Raw genomic sequence first — 16266 nt, 5'->3', positions numbered from 1 at the left:
TGAGTGTGCATTGGTCTATGAGTGTGTATTGGTCTGTGAGTGTGTATTGGTCTGTGAGTGTGTATTGGCCTGTGAGTGTGTATTGGTCCGTGAGTGTGTATTGGTCTGTCAGTGTATATTGGCCTGTGAGTGTGTATTGTTCCATGAGTGGGTATTGGCCTGTGAGTGTGTATTGGTCTGTCAGTGTGTATTGCTGTATGAGTGTGTGTTCGTCCGTGAGTGTGTATTGGTCCGTGAGTGTGTATTGGTCCGTGAGAGTGTTTTGGTCTGCCAGTGTGTCTTGGTCTGTGAGTGCGTAATGGTCTGTGAGTGTGTATTGGTCTGTGAGTGTGTAATTGTCTGTGAGTGTGTATTGGTCCGTGAGTGTGTATTGGTCTGTTAATGTGTATTGGTCTGTGAGTGTGTAATGCTCTCTGTGTGTGTATTGACCTGTCAGTGTGTTTTAGCCTGTGAGTTTGTATTGGTCCGTGAGTGTGTCTTGGTCTGTGAGTGTGTATTGGTCTGTCAGTGTGTATTGGCCTGTGAGTGTGTATTGGCCTGTGAGTGTGTATTGGTCCGTGAGAGTGTATTGGTCTGTCAGTGTGTATTGGTCTGTGAGTGTGTATTGGCCTATGAGTATGTATTGGTCTGTCAGTATTTATTGGTCTGTGAGTGTGTATTGACCTGTGAGTGTGTATTGGTCTATCAGTGTGTTTTGGTCTGTGAGTGTGTATTGGTCTGTCAGTGTGTATTGGTCTGTGAGGGTGTATTGGTCTGTGAGTGAGTGTTGGTCCATGAGTGTGTATGGCCTGTCAGTATTTATTGGTCTGTGAGTGTGTATTGGTGTGTGAGTGTGTATTGGTCTGTCAGTGTGTATTGGCCTGTGAGTGTGTTTTGGTCTGTGAGTGTGTATTGTTATGTGTCTGCGTATTGGTCCGTCAGTGTGCTCTGGTCCGTGAGTGTGTCTTGGCCTGTGAGTGTGTATTGGTCTGTCAGTGTATATTGGCATGTGAGTGTGTATTGTTCCATGAGTGTGTATTGGCCTGTGAGTGTGCATTGCTCCGTGAGTGTGTATTGACCTGTGAGTGTGTATTGGTCAGTCAGTGTCTATTGGTCTGTGAGTGTGTATTGTTCTGTGAGTGAGTGTTGGTCCATGAGTGTGTATTGGCCTGTTAGTATTTATTGGTCTGTGGGTGTGTATTGGTCTGTGAGTGTGTATTGGTCTGTCGGTGTCTATTGGTCTGTGAGTGTGTATTGTTCTGTGAGTGAGTGTTGGTCCATGAGTGTGTATTGGCCTGTTAGTATTTATTGGTCTGTGAGTGTGTATTGACCTGTGAGTGTGTATTGGTCTGTCGGTGTCTATTGGTCTGTGAGTGTGTATTGGTATGTGTGTGTGTATTGGTCCGTCAGTGTGTATTGGTATGTGAGTGTATATTGGTCTGTGAGTGTATATTCATCTGTCAGTGTGTATTGGCCTGTGAGTGTGTATTGGTCGGGGAGTGTGTATTGGTCTGTCAGTGTGTATTGTTCTGTGAGTGAGTGTTGGTCCATGAGTGTGTATTGGCCTGTTAGTATTTATCGGTCTGAGTGTGTGTATTGACCTGTGAGTGTGTATTGGCCTGTGAGTGTGTTTCGGTCTGTGAGTGTGTATTGGTATGTGTGTGTGTATTGGTCCGTCAGTGTGTATTGGTCTGTGAGTGTGTATTGGCCTGTCAGTGTGTATTGGTCTGTCAGCGTGTATTGGTCTGTCAGTGTGTATTGGTCCGTCAGTGTCTATTGGTCTGTGAGTGTGTATTGTTCTGTGAGTGAGTGTTGGTCCATGAGTGTGTATTGGCCTGTTAGTATTTATTGGTCTGTGGGTGTGTATTGGTCTGTGAGTGTGTATTGACCTGTGAGTGTGTATAGGCCTGTGAGTGTGTTTTGGTCTGTGAGTGTGTATTGGTATGTGTGTGTGTATTGGTCCGTCAGTGTGTTCTGGTCTGTGAGTGTGTATTTGTCTGTGAGTCTGTATTGGCCTGTCAGTGTGTATTGGCCTGTCAGTGTGTATTGGTCCGTCAGTGTGTATTGGCCTGTGAGTTTGTATTGGTCTGTGAGTGTGTATTGGCCTGTGAGTGTATATTGGTCTGTCACTGTATATTGGCCTGTGAGTGTGTATTGTTCCATGAGTGTGTATTGGCCTGTGAGTGTGCATTGTTCCGTGAGTGTGTTTTGGTCCGTGAGTGTGTTTTGGTCTGTCAGTGTGTATTGCTGTATGAGTGTATTGGTCTGTCAGTGTGTATTGGTCTGTCAGTGTGTATTGGTCTGTGAGTGTGTATTGGTCTGTCAGTGTGTATTGGCCCGTGAGTCTGTATTGTCCTGTGAGTGTGTATTGGTCTATCAGTATTTATTGGTCTGTTAGTGTGTATTGACCTGTGAGTGTGTATTGGTCTCTCAGTGTGTATTGGCCTGTGTGTGTGTTTTGGTCTGAGAGTGTGTATTGGTCTGTCAGTATTTATTGGTCTGTGAGCGTGTATTGATCCGTGAGTGTGTATTGGCCTGTGAGTGTGTATTGACCTGTGAGTGTGTATTGGTCTCTCAGTGTGTATTGGCCTGTGTGTGTGTTTTGGTCTGAGAGTGTGTTTTGGTCTGTCAGTATTTATTGGTCTGTGAGTGTGTATTGGTGTGTGAGTGTGTATTGGTCTGTGAGTGTGTATTGGTGTGTGAGTGTGTATTGGTCTGTCAGTGTGTATTGGTCTGTGAGTGTATATTGGTCTGTCAGTGTGTATTGGTCTGTGAGTCTGTATTGGCCTGTGAATGTGTATTGGTCTGTGAGTGTGTATTGGCCTGTGAGTGTATATTGGTCTGTCAGTGTATATTGGCCTGTGCGTGTGTATTGTTCCATGAGTGTGTATTGGCCTGTGAGTGTGTATTGGTCCGTGATTGTGTATTGTTCCATGAGTGTGTATTGGTCTGTCAGTGTGTATTGGCCTGTGAGTGTGTATTGGCCTGTGAGTGTGGATTGGTATGTGAGTGTTTATTGGTCTGTGAGTGTGTTTTGGTCCGTGAGTGTGTATTGGCCTGTGAGTGTGTATTGGTCTGTCAGTGTATATTGGTCTGTGAGTCTGTATTGGCCTGTCAGTGCGTGTTGGTCTGTGAGTGTGTATTGGTCTTTCAGTCTGTATTGGTCTGTGAGTCTGTATTGGCCTGTGAGTGTGTATTGGTCTGTAAGTGTATATTCATCTGTCAGTGTGTATTGGCCTGTGAGTGTATTGGTCCGTGAGTGTGTAATGGTCTGTCAGTGTACATTGGCCTGCGAGTGTGTATTTGTCCGTAAGTGTGCATTGGTCTATGAGTGTGTATTGGTCTGTGAGTGTGTATTGGTCTGTGAGTGTGTATTGGCCTGTGAGTGTGTATTGGTCCGTGAGTGTGTATTGGTCTGTCAGTGTATATTGGCCTGTGAGTGTGTATTGTTCCATGAGTGGGTATTGGCCTGTGAGTGTGTATTGGTCCGTGAGTGTGTATTGACCTGTGAGTGTGTATTGGTCTGTCAGTGTGTATTGCTGTATGAGTGTGTGTTCGTCCGTGAGTGTGAATTGGTCCGTGACTGTGTATTGGTCCGCGAGAGTGTTTTGGTCTGTCAGTGTGTCTTGGTCTGTGAGTGCGTAATGGTCTGTGAGTGTGTATTGGTCTGTGAGTGTGTAATTGTCTGTGAGTGTGTATTGGTCCGTGAGTGTGTATTGGTCTGTTAATGTGTATTGGTCTGTGAGTGTGTAATGGTCTCTGTGTGTGTATTGACCTGTCAGTGTGTTTTAGCCTGTGAGTTTGTATTGGTCCGTGAGTGTGTCTTGGTCTGTGAGTGTGTATTGGTCTGTCAGTGTGTATTGGCCTGTGAGTGTGTATTGGCCTGTGAGTGTGTATTGGTCCGTGAGAGTGTATTGGTCTGTCAGTGTGTATTGGTCTGTGAGTGTGTATTGGCCTGTGAGTGTGTATTGGTCTGTCAGTATTTATTGGTCTGTGAGGGTGTATTGGTCTGTGAGTGAGTGTTGGTCCATGAGTGTGTATTGGCCTGTCAGTATTTATTGGTCTGTCAGTGTGTATTGGTGTGTGAGTGTGTATTGGTCTGTCAGTGTGTATTGGTCTGTGAGTGTGTATTGACCTGTGAGTGTGTATAGGCCTGTGAGTGTGTATTGGTCTGTGAGTGTGTATTGGTATGTGTGTGTGTATTGGTCCGTCAGTGTGTTCTGGTCTGTGAGTGTGTATTGGCCTGTGAGTGTGTATTGGTCTGTAAGTGTGTATTGGTCTGTGATTGTGTATTGGTCTGTGAGTCTGTATTGGCCTGTCAGTGTGTATTGGCCTGTCAGTGTGTATTGGTCCGTCAGTGTGTATTGGCCTGTGAGTTTGTATTGGTCTGTGAGTGTGTATTGGCCTGTGAGTGTATATTGGTCTGTCACTGTATATTGGCCTGTGAGTGTGTATTGTTCCATGAGTGTGTATTGGCCTGTGAGTGTGCATTGTTCCGTGAGTGTGTTTTGGTCCGTGAGTGTGTTTTGGTCTGTCAGTGTGTCTTGGTCTGTGAGTGTGTAATGGTCTGTGAGTGTGTATTGGTCTGTGAGTGTGTAATTGTCTGTGAGTGTGTATTGGTCCGTGAGTCTGTATTGGCCTGTCAGTGTGTATTGGTGTATGAGTGTGTATTGGCCTGTGAGTGTATATTGGTCTGTCAGTGTATATTGGCCTGTGAGTGTGTATTGTTCCATGAGTGTGTATTGGCCTGTGAGTGTGTATTGGTCCGTGATTGTGTATTGACCTGTGATTGTGTATTGGTCTGTCAGTATGTATTGCTGTATGAGTGTATTGGTCTGTCAGTGTGTATTGGTCTGTCAGTGTGTATTGGTCTGTGAGTGTGTATTGGTCTGTCAGTGTGTATTGGCCCGTGAGTCTGTATTGTCCTGTGAGTGTGTATTGGTCTATCAGTATTTATTGGTCTGTTAGTGTGTATTGACCTGTGAGTGTGTATTGGTCTCTCAGTGTGTATTGGCCTGTGTGTGTGTTTTGGTCTGAGAGTGTGTATTGGTCTGTCAGTATTTATTGGTCTGTGAGCGTGTATTGATCCGTGAGTGTGTATTGGCCTGTGAGTGTGTATTGACCTGTGAGTGTGTATTGGTCTCTCAGTGTGTATTGGCCTGTGTGTGTGTTTTGGTCTGAGAGTGTGTTTTGGTCTGTCAGTATTTATTGGTCTGTGAGTGTGTATTGGTGTGTGAGTGTGTATTGGTCTGTGAGTGTGTATTGGTGTGTGAGTGTGTCTTGGTCTGTCAGTGTGTATTGGTCCGTGAGAGTGTTTTGGTCTGCCAGTGTGTCTTGGTCTGTGAGTGCGTAATGGTCTGTGAGTGTGTATTGGTCTGTGAGTGTGTAATTGTCTGTGAGTGTGTATTGGTCCGTGAGTGTGTATTGGTCTGTTAATGTGTATTGGTCTGTGAGTGTGTAATGGTCTCTGTGTGTGTATTGACCTGTCAGTGTGTTTTAGCCTGTGAGTTTGTATTGGTCCGTGAGTGTGTCTTGGTCTGTGAGTGTGTATTGGTCTGTCAGTGTGTATTGGCCTGTGAGTGTGTATTGGCCTGTGAGTGTGTATTGGTCCGTGAGAGTGTATTGGTCTGTCAGTGTGTATTGGTCTGTGAGTGTGTATTGGTCTGTCAGTGTGTATTGGTCTGTGAGTCTGTATTGGCCTGTGAATGTGTATTGGTCTGTGAGTGTGTATTGGCCTGTGAGTTTATATTGGTCTGTCAGTGTATATTGGCCTGTGCGTGTGTATTGTTCCATGAGTGTGTATTGGCCTGTGAGTGTGTATTGGTCCGTGATTGTGTATTGTTCCATGAGTGTGTATTGGTCTGTCAGTGTGTATTGGCCTGTGAGTGTGTATTGGCCTGTGAGTGTGGATTGGTCTGTGAGTGTTTATTGGTCTGTGAGTGTGTTTTGGTCCGTGAGTGTGTATTGGCCTGTGAGTGTGTATTGGTCTGTCAGTGTATATTGGTCTGTGAGTCTGTATTGGCCTGTCAGTGCGTGTTGGTCTGTGAGTGTGTATTGGTCTTTCAGTCTGTATTGGTCTGTGAGTCTGTATTGGCCTGTGAGTGTGTATTGGTCTGTAAGTGTATATTCATCTGTCAGTGTGTATTGGCCTGTGAGTGTATTGGTCCGGGAGTGTGTAATGGTCTGTCAGTGTACATTGGCCTGCGAGTGTGTATTTGTCCGTGAGTGTGCATTGGTCTATGAGTGTGTATTGGTCTGTGAGTGTGTATTGGTCTGTGAGTGTGTATTGGCCTGTGAGTGTGTATTGGTCCGTGAGTGTGTATTGGTCTGTCAGTGTATATTGGCCTGTGAGTGTGTATTGTTCCATGAGTGGGTATTGGCCTGTGAGTGTGTATTGGTCTGTCAGTGTGTATTGCTGTATGAGTGTGTGTTCGTCCGTGAGTGTGTATTGGTCCGTGAGTGTGTATTGGTCCGTGAGAGTGTTTTGGTCTGCCAGTGTGTCTTGGTCTGTGAGTGCGTAATGGTCTGTGAGTGTGTATTGGTCTGTGAGTGTGTAATTGTCTGTGAGTGTGTATTGGTCCGTGAGTGTGTATTGGTCTGTTAATGTGTATTGGTCTGTGAGTGTGTAATGCTCTCTGTGTGTGTATTGACCTGTCAGTGTGTTTTAGCCTGTGAGTTTGTATTGGTCCGTGAGTGTGTCTTGGTCTGTGAGTGTGTATTGGTCTGTCAGTGTGTATTGGCCTGTGAGTGTGTATTGGCCTGTGAGTGTGTATTGGTCCGTGAGAGTGTATTGGTCTGTCAGTGTGTATTGGTCTGTGAGTGTGTATTGGCCTATGAGTATGTATTGGTCTGTCAGTATTTATTGGTCTGTGAGTGTGTATTGACCTGTGAGTGTGTATTGGTCTATCAGTGTGTTTTGGTCTGTGAGTGTGTATTGGTCTGTCAGTGTGTATTGGTCTGTGAGGGTGTATTGGTCTGTGAGTGAGTGTTGGTCCATGAGTGTGTATGGCCTGTCAGTATTTATTGGTCTGTGAGTGTGTATTGGTGTGTGAGTGTGTATTGGTCTGTCAGTGTGTATTGGCCTGTGAGTGTGTTTTGGTCTGTGAGTGTGTATTGTTCCATGAGTGTGTATTGGCCTGTGAGTGTGCATTGTTCCGTGAGTGTGTTTTGGTCCGTGAGTGTGTTTTGGTCTGTCAGTGTGTCTTGGTCTGTGAGTGTGTAATGGTCTGTGAGTGTGTATTGGTCTGTGAGTGTGTAATTGTCTGTGAGTGTGTATTGGTCCGTGAGTCTGTATTGGCCTGTCAGTGTGTATTGGTGTATGAGTGTGTATTGGCCTGTGAGTGTATATTGGTCTGTCAGTGTATATTGGCCTGTGAGTGTGTATTGTTCCATGAGTGTGTATTGGCCTGTGAGTGTGTATTGGTCCGTGATTGTGTATTGACCTGTGAGTGTGTATTGGTCTGTCAGTATGTATTGCTGTATGAGTGTATTGGTCTGTCAGTGTGTATTGGTCTGTCAGTGTGTATTGGTCTGTGAGTGTGTATTGGTCTGTCAGTGTGTATTGGCATGTGAGTCTGTATTGTCCTGTGAGTGTGTATTGGTCTATCAGTATTTATTGGTCTGTTAGTGTGTATTGACCTGTGAGTGTGTATTGGTCTCTCAGTGTGTATTGGCCTGTGTGTGTGTTTTGGTCTGAGAGTATGTATTGGTCTGTCAGTATTTATTGGTCTGTGAGTGTGTATTGACCTGTGAGTGTGTATTGGTCTGTCAGTGTGTATTGGCCTGTGACTGTGTTTTGGTCTGTAAGTGTGTATTGGTCTGTCAGTGTGTATTGGTCTGTCAGTGTGTATTGTTCTGTGAGTGAGTGTTGGTCCATGAGTGTGTATTGGTCTGTGATTGTGTATTGGTCTGTGAGTCCATATTGGCCTGTCAGTGTGTATTGGTCTGTCAGTGTGTATTGGTCTGTCAGTGTTTATTGGCCTGTGAGTGTGTATTGGTCTGTGAGTGTGTATTGGCCTGTGAGTGTATATTGGTCTGTCACTGTATATTGGCCTGTGTGTGTGTATTGTTCCATGAGTCTGTATTGACCTGTGATGTGTTTTGGTCCGTGAGTGTGTTTTGGTCTGTCAGTGTGTCTTGGTCTGTGAGTGCGTAATGGTCTGTGAGTGTGTATTGGTCTGTGAGTGTGTATTGGTCTGTGATTGTGTATTGGTCTGTGAGTCTGTATTGGTCTGTCAATGTGTATTAGTCTGTGAGTGTGTAATGGTCTCTGTGTGTGTATTGACCTGTCAGTGTGTATTAGCCTGTGAGTTTGTATTGGTCCGTGAGTGTGTATTGTTCCATGAGTGTGTATTGGTCTGTGAGTGTTTATTGGCCTGTGAGTGTGTATTGCTCTGTGAGTGTGTATTGGCCTGTGAGTGTGTATTGGTCTGTCAGTATTTATTGGTCTGTGAGTGTGTATTGACCTGTGAGTGTGTATTGGTCTGTGAGTGTGTATTGGTCTGTGATTGTGTATTGGTCTGTGAGTCTGTATTGGCCTGTCAGTGTGTATTGGTCTGTCAGTGTGTATTGGTCTGTCAGTGTGTATTGGCCTGTGAGTGTGTATTGGTCTGTCACTGTATATTGGCCTGTGAGTGTATATTGGTCTGTCACTGTATATTGGCCTGTGAGTGTGTATTGTTCCATGAGTGTGTATTGGCCTGTGAGTGTTTATTGGCCTGTGAGTGTGTATTGCTCTGTGAGTGTGTATTGGCCTGTGAGTGTATATTGGTCTGTCACTGTATATTGGCCTGTGTGTGTGTATTGTTCCATGAGTCTGTATTGACCTGTGAGTGTGTTTTGGTCCGTGAGTGTGTTTTGGTCTGTCAGTGTGTCTTGGTCTGTGAGTGCGTAATGGTCTCTGTGTGTGTATTGACCTGTCAGTGTGTATTAGCCTGTGAGTTTGTATTGGTCCGTGAGTGTGTATTGTTCCATGAGTGTGTATTGGTCTGTGAGTGTTTATTGGCCTGTGAGTGTGTATTGCTCTGTGAGTGTGTATTGGCCTGTGAGTGTGTATTGGTCTGTCAGTATTTATTGGTCTGTGAGTGTGTATTGACCTGTGAGTGTGTATTGGTCTGTGAGTGTGTATTGGTCTGTGATTGTGTATTGGTCTGTGAGTCTGTATTGGCCTGTCAGTGTGTATTGGTCTGTCAGTGTGTATTGGTCTGTGACTGTGTATTGGTCTGTCAGTATTTATTGGTCTGTGAGTGTGTATTGACCTGTGAGTGTGTATTGGTCTGTCAGTGTGTATTGGCCTGTGACTGTGTTTTGGTCTGTAAGTGTGTATTGGTCTGTCAGTGTGTATTGGTCTGTCAGTGTGTATTGTTCTGTGAGTGAGTGTTGGTCCATGAGTGTGTATTTTTCTGTGATTGTGTATTGGTCTGTGAGTCTATATTGGCCTGTCAGTGTGTATTGGTCTGTCAGTGTGTATTGGTCTGTCAGTGTTTATTGGCCTGTGAGTGTGTATTGGTCTGTGAGTGTGTATTGGCCTGTGAGTGTATATTGGCCTGTCACTGTATATTGGCCTGTGTGTGTGTATTCTTCCATGAGTCTGTATTGACCTGTGAGTGTGTTTTGGTCCGTGAGTGTGTTTTGGTCTGTCAGTGTGTCTTGGTCTGTGAGTGCGTAATGGTCTGTGAGTGTGTATTGGTCTGTGAGTGTGTAATTGTCTGTGAGTGTGTATTGGTCCGTGAGTGTGTATTGGTCTGTCAATGTGTATTAGTCTGTGAGTGTGTAATGGTCACTGTGTGTGTATTGACCTGTCAGTGTGTATTAGCCTGTGAGTTTGTATTGGTCCGTGAGTGTGTATTGTTCCATGAGTGTGTATTGGTCTGTGAGTGTTTATTGGCCTGTGAGTGTGTATTGCTCTGTGAGTGTGTATTGGCCTGTGAGTGTGTATTGGTCTGTCAGTATTTATTGGTCTGTGAGTGTGTATTGACCTGTGAGTGTGTATTGGTCTGTGAGTGTGTATTGGTCTGTGATTGTGTATTGGTCTGTGAGTCTGTATTGGCCTGTCAGTGTGTATTGGTCTGTCAGTGTGTATTGGCCTGTGAGTGTGTATTGGTCTGTCACTGTATATTGGCCTGTGAGTGTATATTGGTCTGTCACTGTATATTGGCCTGTGAGTGTGTATTGTTCCATGAGTGTGTATTGGCCTGTGAGTGTGTATTGTTCCGTGAGTGTGTTTTGGTCCGTGAGTGTGTTTTGGTCTGTCAGTGTGTCTTGGTCTGTGAGTGCGTAATGGTCTGTGAGTGTGTATTGGTCTGTGAGTGTGTAATTGTCTTAGAGTTTGTATTGGTCCGTGAGTGAGTGTTGGTCCATGAGTGTGTATTGGCCTGTTAGTATTTATTAGTCTGTGAGTGTGTATTGACCTGTGAGTGTGTATAGGCCTGTGAGTGTGTTTTGGTCTGTGAGTGTGTATTGGTATGTGTGTGTGTATTGGTCCGTCAGTGTGTTCTGGTCTGTGAGTGTGGATTGGCCTGTGAGTGTGTATTGATCTGTAAGTGTGTATTGGTCTGTGATTGTGTATTGGTCTGTGAGTCTGTATTGGCCTGTCAGTGTGTAATTGTCTGTGAGTGTGTATTGGTCCGTGAGTGTGTATTGGTCTGTGAGTGTGTATTGGTCTGTGAGTGTGTACTGGTCTGTCAGTGTGTATTGGTCTGTGAGTGTATATTCATCTGTCAGTGTGTATTGGCCTGTGAGTGTGTATTGGCCTGTGAGTGTGTATTGGTCGGGGAGTGTGTATTGGTTGTTCGTGTACATTGGCCTGCAAGTGTGTATTTGTCCATGAGTGTGCATTGGTCTATGAGTGTGTATTGGTCTGTGAGTGTGTATTGGTCCGTGAGTCTGTATTGGCCTGTGAGTGTGTATTGGTCTGTCCGTGTGTATTGGCCTGTGAGTGTGTATTGTTCCGTGAGTGTGTATTGGCCTTTGAGTGTGTATTGGTCTGTGAGTGTGTATTGGTTTGTGAGTGTGTATTGGTCTGTGAGTGTGTATTGACCTGTCAGTGTGTATTAGCCTGTGATTTTGTATTGGTCTGTGAGTGTGTATTGATCTGTCAGTTTGTATTGGCCTGTGAGTGTGTATTGGCCCGTGAGTGTGCATTGGTCTGTCAGTGTGTATTGGTCTGTCAGTGTGTATTGGCCTGTGAGTGTGTATTGGTCTGTGAGTGTATATTGGTCTGTCACTGTATATTGGTCTGTGAGTGTGTATTGTTCTGTGAGTGAGTGTTGGTCCATGAGTGTGTATTGGCCTGTTAGTATTTATTGGTCTGTGAGTGTGTATTGGTCTGTGAGTGTGTATTGGTCTGTCGGTGTCTATTGGTCTGTGAGTGTGTATTGTTCTGTGAGTGAGTGTTGGTCCATGAGTGTGTATTGGCCTGTTAGTATTTATTGGTCTGTGAGTGTATATTGACCTGTGAGTGTGTATTGGCCCGTGAGTGTGGTTTGGTCTGTGAGTGTGTATTGGTCTGTGAGTGTGTATTGGTCTGTGATTGTGCATTGGCCTGTGCGTGTATATTGGTCTGTGAGTGTATATTCATCTGTCAGTGTGTATTGGCCTGTGAGTGTGTATTGGTCGGGGAGTGTGTATTGGTCTGTCAGTGTGTATTGTTCTGTGAGTGAGTGTTGGTCCATGAGTGGGTATTGGCCTGTTAGTATTTATTGGTCTGTGAGTGTGTATTGACCTGTGAGTGTGTATAGGCCTGTGAGTGTGTTTTGGTCTGTGAGTGTGTATTGGTATGTGTGTGTGTATTGGTCCGTCAGTGTGTTCTGGTCTGTGAGTGTGTATTGGCCTGTGAGTGTGTATTGGTCTGTAAGTGTGTATTGGTCTGTGATTGTGTATTGGTCTGTGAGTCTGTATTGGCCTGTCAGTGTGTATTGGCCTGTCAGTGTGTATTGGTCTGTCAGTGTGTATTGGCCTGTGAGTGTGTATTGGTCTGTGAGTGTGTATTGGCCTGTGAGTGTGTAATTGTCTGTGAGTGTGTATTGGTCCGTGAGTGTGTTTTGGTCCGTGAGTGTGTTTTGGTCTGTCAGTGTGTCTTGGTCTGTGAGTGTGTTTTGGTCTGTCAGTGTGTCTTGGTCTGTGAGTGTGTAATGGTCTGTGAGTGTGTATTGGTCTGTGAGTGTGTAATTGTCTGTGAGTGTGTATTGGTCCGTGAGTCTGTATTGGCCTGTCAGTGTGTATTGGTGTATGAGTGTGTATTGGCCTGTGAGTGTATATTGGTCTGTCAGTGTATATTGGCCTGTGAGTGTGTATTGTTCCATGAGTGTGTATTGGCCTGTGAGTGTGTATTGGTCCGTGATTGTGTATTGACCTGTGAGTGTGTATTGGTCTGTCAGTATGTATTGCTGTATGAGTGTATTGGTCTGTCAGTGTGTATTGGTCTGTCAGTGTGTATTGGTCTGTGAGTGTGTATTGGTCTGTCAGTGTGTATTGGCATGTGAGTCTGTATTGTCCTGTGAGTGTGTATTGGTCTATCAGTATTTATTGGTCTGTTAGTGTGTATTGACCTGTGAGTGTGTATTGGTCTCTCAGTGTGTATTGGCCTGTGTGTGTGTTTTGGTCTGAGAGTATGTATTGGTCTGTCAGTATTTATTGGTCTGTGAGTGTGTATTGACCTGTGAGTGTGTATTGGTCTGTCAGTGTGTATTGGCCTGTGACTGTGTTTTGGTCTGTAAGTGTGTATTGGTCTGTCAGTGTGTATTGGTCTGTCAGTGTGTATTGTTCTGTGAGTGAGTGTTGGTCCATGAGTGTGTATTGGTCTGTGATTGTGTATTGGTCTGTGAGTCCATATTGGCCTGTCAGTGTGTATTGGTCTGTCAGTGTGTATTGGTCTGTCAGTGTTTATTGGCCTGTGAGTGTGTATTGGTCTGTGAGTGTGTATTGGCCTGTGAGTGTATATTGGTCTGTCACTGTATATTGGCCTGTGTGTGTGTATTGTTCCATGAGTCTGTATTGACCTGTGATGTGTTTTGGTCCGTGAGTGTGTTTTGGTCTGTCAGTGTGTCTTGGTCTGTGAGTGCGTAATGGTCTGTGAGTGTGTATTGGTCTGTGAGTGTGTAATTGTCTGTGAGTGTGTATTGGTCCGTGAGTGTGTATTGGTCTGTCAATGTGTATTAGTCTGTGAGTGTGTAATGGTCTCTGTGTGTGTATTGACCTGTCAGTGTGTATTAGCCTGTGAGTTTGTATTGGTCCGTGAGTGTGTATTGTTCCATGAGTGTGTATTGGTCTGTGAGTGTTTATTGGCCTGTGAGTGTGTATTGCTCTGTGAGTGAGTATTGGCCTGTGAGTGTGTATTGGTCTGTCAGTATTTATTGGTCTGTGAGTGTGTATTGACCTGTGAGTGTGTATTGGTCTGTGAGTGTGTATTGGTCTGTGATTGTGTATTGGTCTGTGAGTCTGTATTGGCCTGTCAGTGTGTATTGGTCTGTCAGTGTGTATTGGTCTGTCAGTGTGTATTGGCCTGTGAGTGTGTATTGGTCTGTCACTGTATATTGGCCTGTGAGTGTATATTGGTCTGTCACTGTATATTGGCCTGTGAGTGTGTATTGTTCCATGAGTGTGTATTGGCCTGTGAGTGTTTATTGGCCTGTGAGTGTGTATTGCTCTGTGAGTGTGTATTGGCCTGTGAGTGTATATTGGTCTGTCACTGTATATTGGCCTGTGTGTGTGTATTGTTCCATGAGTCTGTATTGACCTGTGAGTGTGTTTTGGTCCGTGAGTGTGTTTTGGTCTGTCAGTGTGTCTTGGTCTGTGAGTGCGTAATGGTCTGTGAGTGTGTATTGGTCTGTGAGTGTGTAATTGTCTGTGAGTGTGTATTGGTCCGTGAGTGTGTATTGGTCTGTCAATGTGTATTAGTCTGTGAGTGTGTAATGGTCTCTGTGTGTGTATTGACCTGTCAGTGTGTATTAGCCTGTGAGTTTGTATTGGTCCGTGAGTGTGTATTGTTCCATGAGTGTGTATTGGTCTGTGAGTGTTTATTGGCCTGTGAGTGTGTATTGCTCTGTGAGTGTGTATTGGCCTGTGAGTGTGTATTGGTCTGTCAGTATTTATTGGTCTGTGAGTGTGTATTGACCTGTGAGTGTGTATTGGTCTGTGAGTGTGTATTGGTCTGTGATTGTGTATTGGTCTGTGAGTCTGTATTGGCCTGTCAGTGTGTATTGGTCTGTCAGTGTGTATTGGTCTGTCAGTGTGTATTGGCCTGTGAGTGTGTATTGGTCTGTCACTGTATATTGGCCTGTGAGTGTATATTGGTCTGTCACTGTATATTGGCCTGTGAGTGTGTATTGTTCCATGAGTGTGTATTGGCCTGTGAGTGTTTATTGGCCTGTGAGTGTGTATTGCTCTGTGAGTGTGTATTGGCCTGTGAGTGTATATTGGTCTGTCACTGTATATTGGCCTGTGTGTGTGTATTGTTCCATGAGTCTGTATTGACCTGTGAGTGTGTTTTGGTCCGTGAGTGTGTTTTGGTCTGTCAGTGTGTCTTGGTCTGTGAGTGCGTAATGGTCTCTGTGTGTGTATTGACCTGTCAGTGTGTATTAGCCTGTGAGTTTGTATTGGTCCGTGAGTGTGTATTGTTCCATGAGTGTGTATTGGTCTGTGAGTGTTTATTGGCCTGTGAGTGTGTATTGCTCTGTGAGTGTGTATTGGCCTGTGAGTGTGTATTGGTCTGTCAGTATTTATTGGTCTGTGAGTGTGTATTGACCTGTGAGTGTGTATTGGTCTGTGAGTGTGTATTGGTCTGTGATTGTGTATTGGTCTGTGAGTCTGTATTGGCCTGTCAGTGTGTATTGGTCTGTCAGTGTGTATTGGTCTGTGACTGTGTATTGGTCTGTCAGTATTTATTGGTCTGTGAGTGTGTATTGACCTGTGAGTGTGTATTGGTCTGTCAGTGTGTATTGGCCTGTGACTGTGTTTTGGTCTGTAAGTGTGTATTGGTCTGTCAGTGTGTATTGGTCTGTCAGTGTGTATTGTTCTGTGAGTGAGTGTTGGTCCATGAGTGTGTATTTTTCTGTGATTGTGTATTGGTCTGTGAGTCTATATTGGCCTGTCAGTGTGTATTGGTCTGTCAGTGTGTATTGGTCTGTCAGTGTTTATTGGCCTGTGAGTGTGTATTGGTCTGTGAGTGTGTATTGGCCTGTGAGTGTATATTGGCCTGTCACTGTATATTGGCCTGTGTGTGTGTATTCTTCCATGAGTCTGTATTGACCTGTGAGTGTGTTTTGGTCCGTGAGTGTGTTTTGGTCTGTCAGTGTGTCTTGGTCTGTGAGTGCGTAATGGTCTGTGAGTGTGTATTGGTCTGTGAGTGTGTAATTGTCTGTGAGTGTGTATTGGTCCGTGAGTGTGTATTGGTCTGTCAATGTGTATTAGTCTGTGAGTGTGTAATGGTCACTGTGTGTGTATTGACCTGTCAGTGTGTATTAGCCTGTGAGTTTGTATTGGTCCGTGAGTGTGTATTGTTCCATGAGTGTGTATTGGTCTGTGAGTGTTTATTGGCCTGTGAGTGTGTATTGCTCTGTGAGTGTGTATTGGCCTGTGAGTGTGTATTGGTCTGTCAGTATTTATTGGTCTGTGAGTGTGTATTGACCTGTGAGTGTGTATTGGTCTGTGAGTGTGTATTGGTCTGTGATTGTGTATTGGTCTGTGAGTCTGTATTGGCCTGTCAGTGTGTATTGGTCTGTCAGTGTGTATTGGCCTGTGAGTGTGTATTGGTCTGTCACTGTATATTGGCCTGTGAGTGTATATTGGTCTGTCACTGTATATTGGCCTGTGAGTGTGTATTGTTCCATGAGTGTGTATTGGCCTGTGAGTGTGTATTGTTCCGTGAGTGTGTTTTGGTCCGTGAGTGTGTTTTGGTCTGTCAGTGTGTCTTGGTCTGTGAGTGCGTAATGGTCTGTGAGTGTGTATTGGTCTGTGAGTGTGTAATTGTCTTAGAGTTTGTATTGGTCCGTGAGTGAGTGTTGGTCCATGAGTGTGTATTGGCCTGTTAGTATTTATTAGTCTGTGAGTGTGTATTGACCTGTGAGTGTGTATAGGCCTGTGAGTGTGTTTTGGTCTGTGAGTGTGTATTGGTATGTGTGTGTGTATTGGTCCGTCAGTGTGTTCTGGTCTGTGAGTGTGGATTGGCCTGTGAGTGTGTATTGATCTGTAAGTGTGTATTGGTCTGTGATTGTGTATTGGTCTGTGAGTCTGTATTGGCCTGTCAGTGTGTAATTGTCTGTGAGTGTGTATTGGTCCGTGAGTGTGTAT

This window comes from Chiloscyllium plagiosum, unplaced genomic scaffold (genome assembly GCF_037043375.1).
Source record: "Chiloscyllium plagiosum isolate Xiang-an unplaced genomic scaffold, Cpla_swu_hap1 HiC_scaffold_21, whole genome shotgun sequence".
NCBI lineage: Eukaryota > Metazoa > Chordata > Chondrichthyes > Orectolobiformes > Hemiscylliidae > Chiloscyllium > Chiloscyllium plagiosum.
This window is presented reverse-complemented; position numbering follows the sequence as displayed.